The sequence below is a fragment of the Pinus tabuliformis genome, chromosome 3_2 (assembly GCF_031772625.1).
Source record: "Pinus tabuliformis cultivar Carrire ecotype Pingquan chromosome 3_2, CPIR1, whole genome shotgun sequence".
In the NCBI taxonomy this organism is placed as follows: domain Eukaryota; kingdom Viridiplantae; phylum Streptophyta; class Pinopsida; order Pinales; family Pinaceae; genus Pinus; species Pinus tabuliformis.
Window position 1 is genome coordinate 1,176,555,928 of NC_142302.1, and position 7,585 is coordinate 1,176,563,512.

Sequence of the window (7,585 nt, forward strand, 5' to 3'; positions counted from 1 at the left end):
TAATCTACAGCATGTATAAAAAGCAGAGCAGCAAGCATAGGAAGGGAGGGGAGCAAACATAAGAGAATACTGTCATTTGTATCTTTCATCTCCAGACTTGTTATTTTTAATTGAAAGGCTGTTATGATGGCTATGTATTGAGTTCAGATCAATTGGTTGGATGGTTCGCTGTGAATTCAGGAGTTAGTTGTGATTGAAACTTTTCGTTTCCTGTAAGTAAATAAGCTCCCCAGGTGTGGCTGGGCCCACCCATCTGGGATCAGCTCTATATCATTTTGTAGGAACATAGTTGTGTGATAGTCACAACCACTTTTCATTTATCTTTGATTTATCAATTGTTTATATGTTGCGTGGAGATTTCCATTGAATTCAAATGATTTTAGTGTGCTGATTATGTTATGCATTTTTAGATCCTTTACTTTAGCACTTTGAATGGATGGTTCTCGTGTGATTGGTGATCTTACTTCTAAGGCGGAGTTACACTCTTTTCTCTAAAGCCACAAATCATATTACCTTGACCACATTGTCATAGACATATAAAACTCGTTTTAAACTGAATACTTATGACAAGCTGGTCTATCTGTTGATAACGCAGAGCAACCCTCTAATGCCGAAGTCAAGATAATATACTGAGTAATCAGAATTGATAGGGTGTGAGTTTAATTATACATTGGATTGTGTTTCAGTCAATTTCGAATAAATCGCATTTGTTGTTTCTTCTAGTGATCGAATTGATTGATTTCCTTCCGAGTTGTTTTCATAGATGCATGTGCCACAGGAGTATTCATTCTAGTTTGATTGATCAAAATGGCTTGATTTATTATCAGTTGATTTAGTCCAAATTGATTAGTTTTCTGCTAAGTTATTTGCATAAGGGTGTATGCCATAGAAGCATTGCTTTCCAGATTCATTAATTCAAATGGCTTATCATAGTTTGAGTTAGTTTTGTTTATCAAATAAATTCTCAGTTTGTTAAATAGAATTTGTGGATTGATTGTAGAGTTCAAGTGAGCGATTTGGTTTTAGTTTTCAGTACGATTTCCCTTGCTTCGTTTGGAGTGCTTGAGTGCAGTTCCATAGCTTAGAGTCTGATATTGTTTCCAGCCTGAGGTAATGCATGCCTGATTGGATTTCGAAGATAGAGTGTTGGTTTGATGAGATTTTGAATAAGTTTGCTTGAGTTTAATCTGAGATTTATGCAACTATAAGATAGTTTCCTGAGAACAGTTTTGTGTTCCTAATGCCAATTTATAATTTTTTTTATTTATTGTCATTCTTAAGAATAAAGTTAAGGCTTGAAGTTTGTTCTTAAGGTTATGATAGATTAGGAATATGTATTAGTGTGAGAGATAAATTTGCCTGGTTAAGAGTGTGAAACAGAGTATAGGTTTAAGTTTATCAGTTTGCAGACAAGCTTTGATTGGTTTGACAAAGGGAGTTGGTATTTCGTTGAGTTAAGTTTCCCTTTCATGATGATTGAATGCTAGAAGAGTGTATTTTGTTAAGTAAGAGTTTGATAGCAAATTTGAAATCATTTTAATTTCAGGTGTAGGATTTAGATTCGTACTTAATTAAACAAGCAAAGAGGATTGAATAGGTTTTTAGTCAGAGTTGTGTCCAAGAGTGAAGCTTATCATAGATTTGAAGTTACCTTTGGAAATTTTAGTTTCAAGTTTACCTGGCTTCCAAACATGCTTGAAGTAGATTACAATCTCCAACTTTTCATTCAAGAGTAGCATAGGTAACAGAATTAAGGTTTCTTAGGGTTTTCATGAGAGCTGAGATATTTGATAAAGTGTTTCAATTGGAAGTTTTTTCTTAGCATATATCTTGTGATTCAAATTGGGATTTCATTTAAGTATAGATTCATTAAGAGTTTCAAGTTAGAATTTGGTTATTGATTCTGCTAGCTAGGGTTTGATGAATTGTGTAGCTAACTCATTTCATAAAGAAAACCATTAGAACCCTATCCAAAAACTGAATTTAAAAAGCATAGTATAACTCGTGTTTACGAACCCAGATTGACATATAGATGCAGGAGAATTAATACACCCATTAAATCTCTCAACACTATGTTTAAAGGAGATGGAAAATATCTATAATGTGACAGATCGATGATAGGACTATGTGAATCCCATAGCTAATGGAGTGTTGACTTGGTGTAGCATTGGATCTTATGCCTCTGATTCAAAGGAAGCGATGGAGAATTGACAGAATAGACTACATGAGATCAGAATGAAAAGGTGTGCACACATCACTAGAATGGTGCGCTAGATAGGGAATAAGGTACACAATCTTCCTTGCTTCAATGAACTGTCTGAGGTATATATTTTTGTACAAGAGCTTGAAGACCAAATACAAAAGCATCAGAGGATTCCCCTGTTAGATGTTTCATTGAGCACAATAGCAGACAGATGGTGGGCTACACATAAGAACAAGATCGTAAGATGGAAACAGTGTAAGAAGTTGATAAGCATTAGATTTAGGACGAGTTTTGGGGACCCTGGGGAAACAAATTCAAGCATGGAGTGCCCAAGAACACACCTGAAACGGTGTCTCACAACATGGAAAAAAGGGTGTCTGTCACAATAGGAGTGGCTATACCGATTTATACGCACACTGGACACCATTCCTGCTAATTGGTACACTGAGTTAGAAGTGTGCAAAGGAATCCAAAACTAGAACAAGATGGCACAGAGTTTCAGAGCCACATTCATCTTTGAAGCACAGGAATCTACACTTGAAAAATATTGCACAGAGTTTCAGAGCCACATTCATCTTTGAAGCACAGGAATCTACACTTGAAAAATATTTCAAGATGTTGTGATAGAAGATCTTTACTACAAGGGAACCGATAGTTCTAGGGTGCAAAATTATATGTTCTACATATATATATCTAAAATGGATGGAGGATTTTTCAAAATGTTATAATATGGTAGAACAGGGAGATGATGGGGATGATCCCCAAAATATTCAAATTTCATTGATTGAAGGGGAACACATAGTATATGGACCACCATTACAGTTCACAAAGTATGCATAATCGATCAAGACCCAAAAAGTGAATATTGGGATAGAGGAGAATCCCAAAATTTCTGCAATTGGGACTATTAGGATGATGAGATAGTGGACAAGGTCGCATACTTGCTGTGTGAATACCAGGATATGTTCCCTAATACATTTGAAGAGATGAAGGTAATTTTTGGGGAATTGGGAGAGATGAGAATCCCCTTGAAACATGATGTTAAGCCTGTGAAGAAGCGACCTTATCGACTGAACCCATTCTATAAGGAGAAGGTCAAGTGGGAATTAGATAAAATGTTGCAAGCAAGGATTATTGAAATGGTGGAAGAGTCAGAATGGATAAGCCTAGTGGTGGTTCAAAACAAGAAGACATGCAAGATAATGATTTGTGTGAACCTACAGAAGCTCAACGATGCCTATGTGCATGACCCCTTTCCTACTCCATGTAGAGACGAGATATCAGAGAATATGGGTGGGAAAGAGGCTTACTCCTTCACCATTGAATTTTCAAGCTATCATAAGGTAAAGAGTGCCAAGGAGGATCATCATAAGACCACCTTTGTGATGAAATGGGGTTTCTTTCAGTATATTGTGATGCCATTTGGATTGAAGAAATTACCAGCCATTTTCTTGCGAATAGTGGTTGTGACATTCAAAGAGTTCATTCATAAATTCTTATAGGTATACTTGGATAGTTGGACAGTGTTTAGTCTATTGAAGAAACACATTGAGGTGTTGCGCCTGATGTTGGATAGGTGAAAACAGCTACAAAATTCTTTGAATCTTAAAAAATGCATATTGTGTGCACCCATTGGTATTATGTTGGGACACATTGTCTGCAAACAGGGGTTGCTAGTGGATCTGGCCAAGATTGTTGTCATAATGGACCTACTATCACCTAGATTAATCTAAAAATTTTGATCTACCTTAGGTCATACATGGTAATATCAAAAATTCATAAAGGGGTACGCCAATATCATTGCACCTACGAAAAAGCTACTAAAGAAAGGGATCGGTTTCCAATGAAATGAGGAGTGCTAGCAAGCCCTATGCGCCTAGAAAGAGAAGTTGGTGTTTGTGCCTATCCTAGTATTTCTGAATTGGAGAAGGAATTCCATGTGCATGTGGATGCATCATCCATCACATTGGGCATGATCTTGGCACAGCCTATGGGAGGGGAGATAAATCACCCGATTTCATTTGCTAGAAGGAAGATATCGATGGCTAAGAAGAACTATACTACAAATAAGAGGGAAGGATTCGTGATGGTGTATGCCCTGTAGAAGTTCAGATACTACTTGTTAGGTAATAAGTTCAAGCTAACCATTCTGTAGTGAAGTACCTCATCAACAAGCCTGTGTTCGGGGGTATTTGCAGATGTATTCTCTATTTCCTAGAGTACGATTTCTAAGTGGTGGTTAAGCCCAAAAAAATCAATGCAGGTCCTGATCATTTTCATGTTTGACCTTGGGTGAATATGCGTAGAACCTGGAGGATAATTTGTCAGATGCACAACTATTTGTTATGACTATGGTAGATGACTACTTTGTGGAGATTGCTCAGTTTTTTAGCACAAGGATGATAACATAATACATAGTGATATAGAAGAAACAATTAGTAGTGAAAGTGGTTAATTATTAGTTAGTTGTATTATCACTGTATAATTTAGGGGTAGATGGCATTTTTCTTAGATGTTTTATGGAGCATTAGTGACCAATGATCTTAGCAAAGGCACATGCAGGAGATACAGAAGGACATTATGCAGGATGACATACAGTGCAGAAGATCCTGCATGTTGGGCTATGGTGGCCCACAGTGCATGTCGATGCTAAGGAGTTCTACAGAACTTGTGATGTGTGCCAAAGAGTAGGGAGGTCATCCTGACAAGATGAAATTATCTTAAACCCTCAACTCACTTTTCACTCATTTGATAATTGGGCCATTGAATTTTTCTTACCAATCGATCCACCAGTGAGGACTAGTGTGAAATATATAATTACTGCTATAGATTATTTGACCAAATGGGTAGAAGCTACATCAGTAAGGAATTTTAACACAAATACAGTTGTGTGTTTCTTGTTTGAAATTTTGATAACGAAGTTTAAATGCCTAAGAATCCTGATGAATGATCAAGGTACGCATTTCCTGAAAAAGATGATTGTAGCACTAACGAAGGAATTTGAATTTTATCACCAGAAAATTACTTCTTACCATCCACAATCCAGTGGAATGGTGGAGGAATTTAATAAAATATTGGAGACTACACTTACCAAGGTGTGCAATGTACAACGCGATGATTGGAACATAAGGATTCTCGCAGTCTTGTGGCCCTACAAGACTACATGTAAGAAGTTGATGGGGCAGACACCTTTTCATTTGGTGTATGGAATGGAATATGTTATGATGATGGAGTTCTTAGTACCAAGTTTTCTCATTGCAGTAACAATGTAGCTGAAAAATACTGGCACAGTGGAGTAAAGATTGCAATAATTACTGCGATTATAAGAAGACTAGACACTAGCCAGTTTCTTATAGGAGGTGAAAAAGGCCTAAGATAAAGCCTGGCATGATAAAGTAATCAAGCAAAAGAAATTATGAATTGTGGATTTAGTATTGTTATTGTTGAGTAGGAAATCCTTTCTCTAGATAGAAACGATCCCTCTAGTCCTATGGGGGGATTTAACAACTACAGAAGACAGCTACATGCAATCTTTCCTAATTCATTCTAGAAAATCTAAAGCAGGATAGATCTCCTACCTCTCTCTGATGCTAATACCCTTGATTTCGACCTTGACTCTTTGTCTTCCAATCTCATTATCTCCTCTTTTCTGGTGTAGATGAGTGCATGGAAGAAAGATCAAGTGGAGACAACAAAACTATGCAAAACATAACATTTTCTAATACAAATTATGTAACAAATCAAGGAGCATTACAATAAATGGACAATAATTGACACATTTATGGAAAGAAAAACATATCTTGTATTATTAATAGATGAAAAAGGGAGCACTACAACCAATGAAGCCTTGATGTTGGAAGCCTCCTTCAAGTTAGATTCCAAGTCCAAGCCTTAACCTTCAAACACCTTTTCTCCTTTGCAAATGGGAAGCATTTGACCACAATTCAGTACTGGGATGGAAACCAACCAACCAACAGCCAACCATTAGTGGATGGTGGGAAATTCATTTATAGGGAAGGAGAAGGAGTTGAGGATCCATGAAAAGAGGGAGGCATTCCACATATCAAGCGAGAAATCCATGGAAAGAGGATCTAGGGCCAAGAATGGGAGATATCATTCCAATCTGCATTCACCTAAAACCACATCGTTTTTCTTGAGGTTTCTAGTAAGTGAAGCTTCTCCTCCATTTTGGGAAAAACTACCTGAAGAGGACCAGCGTGGATTTGCCTAGTAAAATTCAGACTAGAAACGCTAGACATGTTTATTTCTAGAGGTTACCAGCGCTGATTTGCCTAATAAAAGTAGCGTTGGGATTGAAAAAAAAAAGTTTTTTACAAACTCTTCTGAATGCTTTCAGGGAAAATTTTCTTCCTTTTCTTCAAGGATGTTCAAAACATGTTTGATGGTGAATACGTTGTTTGTGATAGCTTTCATCACTTTGCGACACTTGTGACATTGATGACACAAAGTGCGACATTTGCGACATTGATGACACAAAGTGTGACACTTCAAGATACGATACTGAGAGTGTGACAAAATATTGTATAACATATTCCCCCTAAAGCATGAAGTTAGAATGGGAAGTAATGGCTGAAATACTTTAAAAGAAAAGGAAAGGACTTAGAGAACCACCATCATGAAACTTACAAATCACACATAATACAATATATCTGACATCTCTAATGTAAGTATGCTTAAAGTGTAGGAATCTAACAATACACAGGTCCACGGCATGGATGCAGCCATCCATAGAAAAAGGATCATGTTTACAATCATGAATACTTAATAACTCCACGTAGCCTGGATTTATCAAACGAAACCTAGGATCTTAATCTTTGTCTCGATCCAACCAAGGTATGAATCTCACAATGAAAATAAATGGGTTGTAGTCAAACATGGTAGAAACCACCTTCTTACCTACCAATGATGTAAATCGTTAATAGGCATGTGAGAAACCAACAATGATGACGATGGTTCTCAAGGTACAACAACACAATCCACGAGTGTGAAAAATGAAGCTGAAGTTGAACACTCACAGAATCATTTGATTGAAGGCCAATGATGTGAACCAATCGTCAAATGTAAAGAACCTGTCATTGAGGCATGCAAGCTCCAAGGTACTGAAAGGGTGTCCGTCGACCATCTTCCCAGATAATGAGTTGGAGTCGATAGGAAGTGATCTGTCGAAGGAGGGACATAATGTTTCCCACATCATCGATGTGAAACATAATATTTTGCAAAGTTGGCAACAATGATTCAAGATTGTTTCAAAAAAATTCAAACAGGGTATAAGTGGTTTGAATTTGCAGGTGGGACTTCTCTTGAACATATCAGTGACACATCTCCATAATTTGGAAACATTTGACTCAATATAGCATCAGA